The sequence below is a fragment of the Lagopus muta genome, chromosome 1 (genome assembly GCF_023343835.1).
Source record: "Lagopus muta isolate bLagMut1 chromosome 1, bLagMut1 primary, whole genome shotgun sequence".
Classification (NCBI taxonomy): domain Eukaryota; kingdom Metazoa; phylum Chordata; class Aves; order Galliformes; family Phasianidae; genus Lagopus; species Lagopus muta.
In genome coordinates this window covers 125926866-125940997 of record NC_064433.1, presented here as the reverse complement: position 1 = coordinate 125940997, position 14132 = coordinate 125926866, and the positions used below count along the sequence as shown (strand labels likewise).

General features: G+C 40.4%; 1 protein-coding gene across 4 annotated transcripts in view; it reads right to left on the bottom strand.

Moving 5' to 3' along the window:
- The window catches only part of NLGN4X (neuroligin 4 X-linked), a 152578-nt gene extending 145494 nt beyond the window's left edge, over positions 1 to 7084 (bottom strand). Inside the window, exon 1 of one of the 4 annotated variants that reach the window (XM_048928483.1) lies at positions 6571 to 7084. The gene's annotated coding sequence lies outside the window, so the exon portion shown is untranslated. Of the gene's footprint in view, positions 1 to 1893; positions 2008 to 5853; positions 6069 to 6570 lie in introns of those variants that run through there. The other 3 variants (XM_048928511.1, XM_048928493.1, XM_048928502.1) reach the window with 3 other exon arrangements.
- Between the last annotated feature and the right edge of the window lie 7048 nt (positions 7085 to 14132).

Here is a 14132-nt window from a genome sequence, read left to right as displayed (position 1 = left end):
CTTCTTCCTCTACTCCTCCAGAATCAAAAGGAATGACTTTTTTGTTATTTTTTTCCTCAAAGCTTCCTATAATATAATACTGATATCTCTAATCTAGGAACAGTACAACTGAAAATCCAGAGAGATAGCATAATATGATATTATGACAAAGATAGTTAAAGTAAAAAACTGCCATTTCTTCACGGACACAGTTAATGAGAACTCTCCACGGAAAGGTACACAAATGGGATCTCAGTACTCCATCAGTTTAGTTACCAACAAATACACAGCTGCTGAAAAACAAATCAAACAAAATTCAGGCAGAAATCACAGAAAATAACAAGCCTGTACATTCATTTGTCTTTGCAATCACCAACAGAACATGAGTTGAAGCAGTACATACTGCTGCTTTATATAGTATACTTTTCTTGTGTCATCCAGAAACAAGCCCTTCAAATAAGGTATGGAGCTGCATATTTTTTCAGAACATACTGATTTTTTTTTTTTTTTCTTCAAAAAAGGCAATTCCATGAGCAAACTCAACATATCCTTGATAGAAAACTTTTAAGCTATATGACTTCCTATGACTTCCTGTACAACTTGCCTGTCAACAGCCACATCTGACATCATCAGCCAACACCATGAAATAGAAGACATTACTTTCGGAGTAGCCCTCATAGAATGTTTTTTTTTTTTTTCTTCTTTTCATTCGAAACAAAACAAATAATATTTAGAGCTAATTATAGCACAGTATGCCTTGAAGAGGAAAAAATCCACAACCAACCAACGAAAAGTAACCACAAAATGAAAGAGTTATGAAAAGTTGTTCCAGTAGAGTTCAAAAGCTTAAAATAAATTTTATTATAAGAAATATAACTAATTTATTTGAGCTCTCTTCATGGTGTCACTAAACAGTTTTTGAGTATAATGCTTGTTGCCATCAAAATGACTGTTTTACACTAAGTGTCTGACTTTAAAAAGTGTGTAAACAAACTTGATCACCAACTCAGAGACATTCTGGCAACAACATCACAAAGTTACCATCTAACAGTAGTGACCATCACAGCTGGTCAGTCCTAACAGAATCATGAACTTGAAAAAAAATCTAGAGAGCACAGTACCAGAAGTTTGAAATTCAGCTCCTTCCAGGTCAGTACTAGACCTGTAACAGACCCAGTGACTAGAACAATACGTATCTTCAAGGCAATCAATTTATTAGATAACTTCAAGCAAAAGTGGGATAAATGCCTGTTTATAAATTTCCTCTTCCATATCTGGCTATGGTACAGTTATTAGAATGACAGTGGCTTCCTTCATTTGGAAGAGAAAATAAATGCCTTATCTCTGAAATTATTTGTACTGAGAAGCAGCAGGCTACCTGTTTTTGCCTACCACATTTGGCAAAAGCAAATCTGAAAGAGATGGTTCAACAACAGTTTACTACCAACAAAACACAAAATCACAGTCATACCTATTTCATCTGTTACCTGTTATAGTGATTCATGGAAGTGGTTTAGCCTCAATTATTTGTATAATTAAAAATCAACATTATTTTTCATCATACATACAAGTAAATTCAATTTAAAATAAATAAAGTTGAGCTAATTCAGTCTGCATCTGAAATCAAATCAGCCACTTAAGATGAAACTATAATTGGCTGTTGGTTAATCTAGGAAAAGAAACAAAAATTTATTCACAAATCTTTCATTAGTACATTAAAAGAACCAAACTTCAATATGAGTCTGTCAGTCTTTGCAAGCAATAGAAAAGAGTACTTTTGAAGGAAGCTATTTTAAAAACAGTACGATGACAGCTACATACTGCTCTTGTTTTCAGAGTGAACTGAATCAGTCCACTGTGCTACTGTCTCAAATATTTTTCCTAATAGAAGTGCCATTCACTTTCGAGGCTTACCTCTCTTGAAAGGCTCAACTTCCCCATCAAAGTTGCGAATCTCAGTGAGCCCATAAATAACAGAAGAAAGACAAGCATGGAAAGTCCTAACCCTCTACTGGAGCTAGTCAGTAGCACCCACTTATCAGAATAGATGGTATGAGACTAAGTGGTGTGTGGGTTCAATACAGAAGACAGCAGAAAGAACGAATCGTACATTGTGACACCAGAGGCTACAATTTATTTTTAGATTATTACCATACAAATATGAACATTCTGAGCTAGGGATCACTCCAGCATGTGCTAATGCATTCGGTTTGCATTAGCCATGCTTGTGGCAAAGCCTCACTGCAGATCTCAGGAAAAGCCGTTTTCTATACAGGCTGCTTCTACTCAGATCCTCACATGAGTTTTGCATGCAAAACACGAAGTAACAATGTTTCATATGCACCTTATTTTTAATGAAAATATTCAGAAAAAAAAAAATCCCCACTAGTTTACAGGGCTTAAAGAGAGATGAGCTGGCATGTAATATCTTCAGAATAATTTCCTCCCCTTTGAATCCATCCACTACAAACTGCCTATAAATTGTATTTTTCAATTTTCTCTTCTCTAACCTTAAATCAATTTCAGGTTGTGAAAAGTTGATTAACATTGTGCCTCATCTCAATAGAAATAATTTTCCAGGAGTATTACCTATAAAGCTTGTTTTTTTTTCCACTAAATAGCAAGGCCTTATCTTGTGTGTCTGTGTTTTTAGTGTTGTGGTTGGTTTTTTTGTTTGTTTGTTTGTTTTTTCCCCAATCCAATCTGGGGACTACCATAACAAATACAATGAGAACTAGAGAACTATTAAAAGGTGACAGAGCTGAGTACATAACCCTGTCAGATGTGGGGATCGAAATGGCTCAGAGCATAAATGCTTTACAAACATTGCTTAAGTGCACCTGAGTTGAACTGTGACAGAGGATGGCTGCAGTTGGACATGAGACTTATATTGATCTGTACAGTTCATGTTTATGTTTTGTTTTTACTAGTTTTTTGGTTTTTTGGTTTTTTTTTTGTTTTTTTTTTTTTTAAGACTCACAGTTTTATAATGCAGTGCACGCAACTAACCACTAACCAATTACACTCACGCTGAAGTGATCTTGGACCTTGATGACAAGACTTCAAGTGACAGAATGACTAAATTATATGCTGGTTATAGCATGATGCTTATTCCTGTCCTACCCAGGTGGAGCTGTTCTTTACACTATGTGATTCAGCCATCAAATAGCAGCACGCGTGTTTGAAAGGCCAAGAGGAGGCTTTATTGAGAACCTGTCAAAAACAAATGAGCAAACCTCCATGTGGCTGTTAGTGAATGTTCCGTGAATCACTCTTTTGTTAAAAAATAAAAAGTCAAACAGATCCTTGTTTCTATATGATACATGTAACACAAAGCTTCAATTAAACAGCTTTTCTTTCTGCCTCTTGCCTTCATCTCCACATGAAAAATCTTCAGCCGAAGGATGCCTATTAAGATCCAGATTTTTATCAAATGTAAAATTTGTTAGGTAAATAAACTGCCCAGGAACATAGATGCAACTAAGAAGACAGTCTTTCCAAGAAAAAAAAATATATATATGATAGCACAATATCACCATAAGCCTATCAATTTAAACACTCTCCTGATTTAATCCAGTGCGTGTGTTTTGTTCAGGGCTTGCTTTCATTTGCTTCCATTGTTAAGTCTTTTAAAAACTGAAACTTCATCACTAAGCACCACACTTAGATGAATAAGAGAAAAAAACAGATTTTTTTTCCATTTACATGTTTGTATTATTTCTAGATGTCTGCGGCACAGCACTGTACTGCACTTTAAGACACAAGGTGAGTAATCACTCCCTCCAGAAATGGAGAAGGAAGCAAATTTATTTTCTTTCTATACATATGCTTTACAGTAGAGACCAAGCTTAAAGGCCACTAAATTCAAAGAGGGGAAAAAAAATTAAACTAGACATGAATCAGAATCCTCTCGAGGAACAATGCGTTTTGGATGCCAAACTGAATTTCAGTTATAAGACCTGGTGTAACTTAATGGTCTGTACTCGCAGACAGCATACTAACAATAACTGTGTCTATATGATACACAGGCAGAAGAACAGAGAAAAATAACAGCTCCACTGATACGCAGAACAGTAACAATTTCAAGATGCTAAGAACAATTAGGTCAAAAATTAAGTCTCATTTTATAATATCCTTAGAAAATGATATGCCTCACTGATTTTGAGTTACCAGAAACTGCATGGCATGTTTTCTTGTTCCTGTATTTAATGATTCATTGGAATATGATTCATAAGGCAGTGCGTACTACCCTCTACTCATTACTATTAGCAAAAGAAACATGAAATGCCCTGCCATAACACATACTCATTGCATATCACCTATATAGATGTCTCAATATGTGCTATTAATTGGTGCAATATCAAAAGCATGGCTTGTAAGGAAAAACAAAAGACATATGAAATTAGCTTGGTGCTACAAAGCAAAGTTGCGTTTTCATGCAGGAATCAAAATTAATTGAACTAATTACTTCTTTTCCAGCTGTGATAGAAAATTAGTTTCTTTCTTCACTGTTAGATTTATAAATTTAATAATCGATGAGCATAATTTGCCCCTTGGAACGTAGACTATAGCTCTTCCATTCATAGGAAATACGCAAAGGGGTTGTCACATTTATGTTTTAAAAGGAGAAAAGAGATTTCCATTTTGGTGTGCTTGTAAATCCATCCAGTTATGCTTTGTTCCCTAAGACACCTGCTTCTGAACATACGCATAAATGCTGTCATTTTTCATTATCAACCACCAAAAAACAGAAATCAGCCTGGAATTCTAAAAAAGGTCTACATATTTTTGTGGTTTATTTTTAAATACCAGATATCTAAGCACACGTATGCACTGATGCCAGCAGTAAGACCAGCAGCAGTCCACCCACACAGCCTAGAGACGCAAAACACCCGAACACCACAGCTCAAACGGCTCCATCGGTCCCCGCTCCGCTCTCTGTGTTGCCACCGAGGCACTCAGCTCGGCGCAACGGAGGTGAGCCCAGGCGCTCCCTCACGCTCCAGCCCACCTTCATCGGAGCGCGGCCCCGCACCGCCCGGCTCCACCTGACGAACTTTCTTCCACTTCCCCCCTCCTTTCCGCTCTGTCCCCCACGAGCCGGCGGACACCGCAGCGCGGGCGGCGGGACGGCCCCGGCGGCGGGCGCGGGCCCACACCGCCATCTCCTGGCCGCGCCCCGCCACCACCGCCGCGTCCCCCGCAAACTTCTCGCTCTCCGCGCAGAGCACCGCAACCAGCCGAGCTTCCCACTCGCCGTGACGCGTGCCCCGGGACACATCACGGCAGCACGGAGGGGTCCCCCGCGCCCTGTCTTCCCGACTCTGCCCGGGGTGTGGAGGCGGGAGCGGGCTGCTCGAGTTGACAGGCGGCCAAAACCGGCGCTGCGGCGGGGCCGCCCCCCCTCCCCGGAGCGCTGGGGGTGGCGGCGGTCTTTCCTCGGGGAGGGGGCGCCTCCCGCCGACAGCCCCCGCCTCGCCCGCCCCCGCCCCGGCTTTGCGGAGAAGCCGATTTACTGCCGGGCAGGGGTGGGGGGGGGGGGGGTGGGGGGGGAAGGGTAAGGGGGGGCGTGCTCTCTCTTTTTTTTTTCTCCTTTTTTCTTCTCTTCCCCCTTCTCCCCAGCCCCCCCCCCCCACCCGCGCCAAGCACACTGCCTCTCCCCAGTGCCAGTCCCTGCTCCATCACGTGCGGGAACTCATGCTCATCACAAAAGCGGGCATTCTGCCCGAGCCGGGAAAGAAGGAAATAAAGAAAAAGGCAAAAAGAAATGTATAAAAAGGAAATAAATGGGGGAAAAATAAAGAGATAAAGATACAAAAATATATATTAGGAAAAAAAAAAGATTAAAGAAAAAGAAAAGGAGAAAAAACCCACCGCGGGTGAACCGCTTAATCCAAGACGAGTCAAGATCTCCTCTGAAGGGCCGCCTCCCTCGCTCTTCCCCCCCCATCCTCCTCCGTCCCCTTTTTCCTTTCTGTGGCCGTGGCGGCGGTGGGGGAAGTGGTTAACCAAAACCCGACGTGTTGGTTTTGCGTCCCCCTGCAAACCACGGCGCACACGGAGCACGAGGCACCGCTCCTGCTCCTCTCCGCGCTGGCAGAAAACTGTGCCTTCGCTCTTCCTCTCTCTCTCTCTCTCTCTGTACTGCAGATATTTTTTTCCCTTCTCTCCTCCACACTCTTCTGTTTATTTGGCTGTAAGGCAGAGAGCTACTTTGTAAACATCTCACACAGAGCCCCAGAGCCTTTCCAAATAGCTGATTGCAGCAAAATGCCTCCAAACAAATAATGGTGCAAGGGGACTACAGGGGACAAGACCGAAGCGGATAAAAGAGAAATAAAATTTGCATAAATGTGCATATGTGACATCGCGGTCGGCATAATGGTGGAGATGGCAGAAAGAAAGTACCGGTTTATCACGGTGGGGAAAACTAAAAGCACAAACGACTGCAGCAAACTGCTCGCCCTCTGCCAGAGTACCAACTGCAACACCTCTCCCCCACCCCCGCTGGAAAAAAAAAAAAAAAAAAAAAAAAAAAGAAAAGAGAGAGAGAGAAGATGAAAACGCAAACGATAAGCTCAGCACTCCTACCTTAATGCTGGAAGAGCCGCAGAAGCAGAGGGGCTTTTTCACACAGCCAGATTCCTTCAGGAAATCCTCTCAGGATGTCATGCAGCCGGTGTTATCACACAAGGATCCTGCTCTCCTTTTTGGAATCCAACGCGATTTGCTTCTCCAAAGGAATGCAGTGACCATGAATTGGGGGAGGGAGGGAGGAGGAGGAGGGGAAGAAAAATTAAAAATATCAACAGGAAATAAAACAGCACTGGATGCGCAGGAAACTCGTGCTCTCGGCTGTCAGCGACCTACATTCAGGCATAAAATTCATTGCAATCGGTGCAAGAGGGTGAGTTGGGTCTGCGAGCAGGGACTGTGATTGCCTATGCAGAGCCCGAGCCGGGGAGGCTGATCTGCAAGGCAAGGCGAGCGGGGAGGGAGCGGGAGAGAGAGGTCCAGGCTGTACCAGGCGCACTCCTCCTGCTATTGGATCAAACTGAATGAAATTTACAAAGCCGGCAGCCAATAGCTCTCCGCAGTCTGCCCCATCACTACAGAAACCGTATCTCCATCCCCAGCCTCTTGCGAGGAACATCGCATCCTCGCGCCGAGCAGCGGCGGCCGGGCCCGGGGGCGGAACAGGTGGGCACGGCGACGCGGAGCGAGAGCCGTGCGGCGGCGGCGAGATGCAGGGGGGGTCACACCTTGCGGACCGCCGCTCCACTGCCTCACCATCGCGTACGGCAAGAGCAGCAGTGGTTAACCCTTTAAGACAGCAGTTTCTCCGGTGCCAGCCTGAATTCACCAGTATGATTTTACACTAAGCTAACAGTATTATTGCACATCAATCACTGAAGACTTTTGCTGCTGTTCTCTTTCCTCCCATACAAAAATGGCAACGAAGACATTGCCCAGTACCCCATCCTTTTAAACACTTTTTTTTTTTTTTTTTTTTTGTCCCCCATAAGGAGATTGGTTATTTAATGTTAATATTTGAGTTCGCTAACCATTGTTGTGAAGGTCAAGAGTAAGGGCTGGAGAAGGGCCCTGTGGTTGTTGCTCAGTACTGCAACACAGTCTCTGGTTCATTTCCTGTGTATAATTTCAGACTAGGGATGGTGTAGCAAATATGCCTTGTTTCACTTCTCAGCATGTCCTTTTGATCAGTTCAGTAACAGCAATTATCATTACCCAGAGTGTGAGGCCCTGAGCTCAGGCCAGGTGAGTGCTGACTGAGTTATCCAGCTAGGCAAAGAACAAAACAAAGGGGTCTTGAACATTTCTTCATTGTTTCATTGAAACGTATAATCATTCAGATTGGAAAGATCATCTAGTCTAACCATCATCCCAGGGCTGTGACTGCTCTAGACCACATTATTTGAAACAAAAATCCTCTTCATGCTTTGATGAGACTTCCTGTCACAATGCATAAATAGACTTCGTAAGATTTGTCATTTTCAACTGCTGGAATAATAAATACCATCAGCAGCTCTTCAGTTGTAGTAGTTACTTTGTTTCTACCGCCACTACAGATTCACAGAGCAGAGTAGACAGCACTTTGTTTCCTCAAATTTGAATTCTGTATGTGCTAGTGGACTTATCCATCACTGCTATGCTTTCCTGTTTCAGCTGGCATGAAAATATATACTACCTGATTTAAAGATGCCATTTCACAGGTAGCAGCAGGCCTGTTATGTGTCTGTTCTTATATACTGCCTTGTTATACTACATGAAGTGTCAAATCAAGATCACTTAAGCATCGCTTACGAAGGGAGCTTTTAAATGTTTTGAATTTAAGTCATCTATTTGTCAACTTAAAACATTTTAAGTAATGCAATAGCTACATTGAACATTCATTTGCCAGTGAATTAATTATTTTTATATTAATTATATGTTTTGCCTTACTTATTTAAATAAGCTAAGTACTAAGTAAGACTCTAGCAGCAGGTGTTCATGCAAGAGAGTTTTACTGCTTTTGTTACTTTAATAACGCATCCAGAATCTGCAACCAATCATGCTGTGTGACTGAGTGAACATTTTGACACATTTAGAAAAGAAGTCATCTTGCACTGCCATCTGTCCCAAATTTTGCAGGACAGTCTTTATTTTGATGCTTTTTGCAAGATAAATTTGGAAAATATTAAAGTATGCACTAGTTAATCTGACAAATAATCTCCCACCTGTGTTAGAATATCAGAAGGCAATTATTACAAGTTACTAAAGGATTATCTCTTAGATTTGAAACTGAGGTTTGCAGCTATGTCCTAAATATGCACAAACATAGCAATAAAACTCTCCCTAGATTCTATCCAAGGATATGATAAAAGATTTTAAGTAAAAGCCATTTGGTCAAAACATTGGAATGTACTTTTCTCTAACTTCCTCTAACTTTCAAAAAGCTAAATGTACAATTGGAACTTCTGGTTTATTTGGGAGTGTATCTGCAGCAATCCACTGTATACTTATAACACCAAGCAGTGTTCAGGAGCAATCATTCAGAGAGAACACTTGCTAAGTAATACCATCACTTTTTACAAGGAGGAATTGCATTCTAGTGTTAACCCAACTTGAATCTACTTGTAACTTGTGAAATCCAAAGAAATCACAATGCATGACAGTTTGACTGAAGAGAGGCGGCCAAACTGCTGGGTTCCATCCCAAGAAACCTCTTTTTGTGTCAGTCAGACTGAGGCATGATTTGGTCTCCCATGTCCAATCACTGTAAAATTTACAAATACATTTTGAAATCAGGTATAGCGTGCTGTGTACTGATGCTTTGAAGCATAAGGATAAGAGACTTTTATAAAATAAGTCCCTCTCAAATGTTGCTTGTTTGGCTAGCTACTCAATTCAAACTATTCATATTCAGAATACAAACTTGAAGCAGAAAAAGAAGAGCTTTCTACGACTGTGTAAACAGTTATTGACTTGTTGCCTCTCTACTGTGTTTGTTTGGTTATCTTATTAAATATTTAAAATACTGATTCCCATCCAGTCATTCTTATGCAAAGGTGAATCAGCAAGTGAATGGACCTGATATACTTTATGAGGTTGGAATGCACTCTTCCACTGCCTGCAAGTTTCAAAAGTCTTATCTTAAGTGGATTGAAATCCACAAAGAATTTTCTACTCAGGTCGCTAGATGACTTCATTTCATGGATAAGAAGGTGATAAAAGGCAGTAAGCAGAATTGTTCTTCATAAGACTTCAAGCAAATGAGAATTGCAGAAGAATACAAGGTCAAACAATAGAACAGAACAGAATTAAAAGGAACTAGAATGAGTCCAATAATTCCCCTAGGTAAACTGAGGGGAAATATATATATATTTTATATATATATATATATACTTCTACAGAGATCTTTCACTATGTTGGCCAAGTACTCAAGTACTTGACCAGGTATACTTTTCATAATGTGACATAATGCTATCTTGAACTATAACATGTGAATTTTTCCTTCTTTTTTTTTTTTTTTTTTTTTTTTTTTTAACCAGTAAATAGATACTCTTGCTGTTGAAATCACGTTTCTGACACATAATTTTGCAATACTGGACTTCACTTTGACTTTGTCTATTAAATTTAAGAGCCACGCGTTATTAACTTCATTTTGCAACTTATATACTTTACAGATCATGATTACTCAACCTTCCAACCTTCTTACTGTTGAGATAATTATATTCTTTTTCCTTAGTCTCCTACAAGACATATTTTACAGACTATGATTCATCCTTGCGAGGGTTTTCTCAACCTTCAGCATTTATCAGTATGCTCTTTAAAATGTAACCTCTAGACTAGAATATGGAATTCACATTATAGTCATATTAATACAGTGTGCTTCATTTTTATTTATTTAAGGATCAAATTTGGTCATGGTCTGTAATTGACATTACCTCAGTTATTGAGATCCCTACTAAGATCTTACATGCTTAGCCTTTGCTGTTTTGAACCACAAGACAGAACAGTAAAAAAAAAGCTACAAAGGTTGCTCTGAAAGTAATGCCTCCCCTTTATTTCCATAGAAACTGCAGTAGATATAAAGAGCACAATAACACTGATTGAGCAAATTCTCATCTACAAAATCCTGTTTTTCAACACAGTCACAGCCATTAGCTATATATTTTCAATAGCAGTGAACAAGAGCTTGCCTATTGAGCTCATAAAATATCTGTACCAGAGGAGCTGCTGCTGCTGCTGAAATGCGCTGCCTCCTTGTGCCCACATACACTGCTCAGTCTCCATAAACATTTAGCAACCATTGATGAATGTCTGCATCAATGGGTGCATTTTTTTTTCTTCTTTTTTCTGTGTGAAGATATTCAGTGACACACTTCTGCTACGCATACACTTCCGTGCCAGATGCTGTTTTATCGCACTGCCCCATGCTGTCATCAATTGCATAGGAGAAATAAGTTGTAGGCCAACATAACAAAATAGGAGGCATTACTTTTGAAGCAACCCTCCTCATTTGTTGTGTGAAGTCCCTCCTTCAGTTATCTCAATTATCTGTGCTTCCCTAACTTTATTGCACACAAAATAAACTTCATGGGTTGTTACTGATGACACTGAACTGGAAAATCATTCCAGTTCTTGCTTATGCTCTATTTGCATTCATGAACATTTAAAATAAGGTACTTTCTTTGATCTGAAACTAAAACTGAGGTGTCTTTTCATCAATATCTGACACCATCACAATAACATCATTTCTATAGTGTAGAATAACAAAATCACAGAATCACAGAATCACAGAATAACCAACGTTGGAAAAGACCTTCAAGGTCATCCAGTTCAACCATCCACCTATCACCAATAGGTGATACTAAACCTACTGTCTCTCAACACAAAATCTAAATGTACCTTGAACACCTCCAGGGTCGATGACTCCACCACCTTCCTGAGCAGCCCATTCCAGTGCCTGATCACTCTTTCAGAAAAGCAGTATTTCCTAACATCCAGCCTGAATCTCCCCTGCTGCAGCTTGAAGTCATTCCCTCTAGTTCTATCACCAGTTACACAAGTGAAGAGGCTGATCCCCAGCTCACTACAACCTCTCTTCAGGTAATAAGAGAGAGAGAGAGAGAGCAATAAGGTCTCCCCTGAGCCTCCTCTTCTCCGGACTGAACAATCCCAGGTCCTTCAGCTGCTCCTCATAAGGCCTTTGCTCCAGACCCCTCACCAGCTTTGTTGCCCTTCTTTGAACCTGCTCCAGAGCCTCAATGTCTTTCTTGCAGCGATAGGCCCAAAACTGGACACAGGTCCAAGTACAGGGGAACAATCACCTTTTCTGTTCCCATTCCTGATGCAAGTCAAGATGCCATTGGTCTTCTTGGCCACCAGGGCACACTGCTGGCTCATGCTCAGCCAAGCATCAATCAATACCCCAGGTCCATTTCCTCTACACAGTCTTTCAGCCATGCCGCCCGAAGCCTGTAGCATTGCCTGGGGTTGTTGTGGCCAAAGTGCAGGACCCATCATTTGGCCTTGTTGAAACTCATCCTATTAAGTGTCCTTAATCTTCAAAATATCCCTCAAGCATTAATAAGTTAAACATGAAATTAATGTGTTTTTTTTTTTGTTTTTTTTTGTTTTTTTTTTTTTTTTTCTTTCATTTCACATGATTAGAAAAATGTAAAAAGCCTATATGGAGTATTTTTTTGAAATATATTCTGGACATGTGAAATTTGTTTCTATCTTTGAATTTTGCCATCAAGCCACATCATCTTATCAGCTGTGCAAGGACTGAGGTCATTGTAGCCAAAAGGGGTAATTATACCTTGGGGTCACATCCTTGCCAGCTGGTTTAGGGAAGGGATTAGCCCTGTCTGCTGTGCACTGGTATGGCCTCACCTCGAGCACTATGTGCAGGTTTGGACACCACAGTATAAAACAATTAGAACATAGGGGTACTAAAAAGCATCCAAAGGAGGGCTACAAAGATGATGAAGGGTCTAGAAGATAAGATGTCTGAGGAATGACTGAGGTCCCTTGATTTGTTCAGTGCAGAGCAGAGGAGGCTGAGAAGCTTCTTAGGATCCTACAGCTCCTCATGATGGGAGCAGAGGAGTAGTGCTGATCCCTGCTCTTTGGTGACAGCTACAGGACCGAAGAGGACAGCATGGAGCTGCATCAGGGAAGGTGTGAAGTTGGATGTTAGGGAAAGGTTATTCACTAGAGTGTGGTTGGGCACTGGAGCATTCTCCTCAGAGAAATGGTGATGACACAAAGTGTACCAGAACAGTGGCCTTCAAAAAGAGTTTGACAAGACTCTCAGAATTATGGTTTGAATTTTGGGTAGTTCTGTGTGGAACCAGGAGCTGGACTCAGTGATCCTTATGAGAGCCTTTCAACTCAAGATATTCTATGATTCTGTGATACCATAATAATCTGAGACAATCCCTGTGCACAGTCATAGTCTACGTTCCTGTTGTCATTTAGAACTGCATCTTTGAAGGATGGACTTTTGCATAGCAGTATACAGATAAAATGTAAACAGGTTCCTTGTATTCTACAGATTAATGGCATTAAAAAAGCTCCTAGAATATGCAAACAGACAGAACAGTGTTTTCTTCAATAAATAAGTGTAAATATTCTGTGTTGAATAAATAAAAATTTTTTAAAAAAACTTGCATGTTTTGGTTTTGATTCAGTTTAATACTTTCGGAGAAATTTCATATAATGTTTGCATGAACACTGAAATCTCAGTTTGACCTACATATCCATGGAAATCTCAATTTGATCTTGACAAACTTGCTATGATACTTTGATAATTTGCATTGATGTGATAGATTGAGCTAACCAGAGGCTAGTTATCCATCTCTGCTTCAATTCTTTTTTATATTAGATACAAACACTAAGTGCCTTGAAGTCAGACTTTACAGGCTCTGTCTAACCTTTCCAGTTTTAAAGTGCTACTGAGAAGTTATTAATATTAGAAAGAATTATTTATAGTATTACTTAAGGATTACAGAGAAGAATATGCCTAATGCCATGCAAGAAAAAGAAAAAAACAGCCTAATGGTACACATATACATCTTTGACTCCACTTGAACTTCACAGGAAGAATAGAAATACCATTAAATGAAAGCAAAGAGAAATGAAATGCAGCCCCTAAATACCTAATGCTAACGCCACAGCTCACATTCTTTCATAAGACAGCTCTCTTCAACAACTTAGATTTCACCTGCAGCCACAATGTTAAGGATCTCAGTGTTCAAAGCCAAACATAATAGCTCTGCAGGTAACTCCTTTGACAATTTGTGGTCTGCAAGACACTTCTTGCAAACCGGTGAACTTCAAAAGAACAGTATACCTCTAACTTTCAAGGCAAGTAAGATTTTTGGAAAAAATCATTCTTGAAAGTTATTAGAAAATCTTCCGCTTTTGGACTACAGAAAAAGACAATTAGGAGATCAGAAGTATTGAAATTATTTTTCTCTGCAACACAAAGATGGTCTCAGTAGTAGGTGGTGATATCCGTTTCTAAATGCCTCTCTTAGTGGATTATATCATTCATGCTTTTCCTGGCCAAAAGAATTGTGTTTCTTTTACTTCCCAAAGTATAGTTTTAGTGTGAATGTGAGGAGTACATTCTGCCTAAT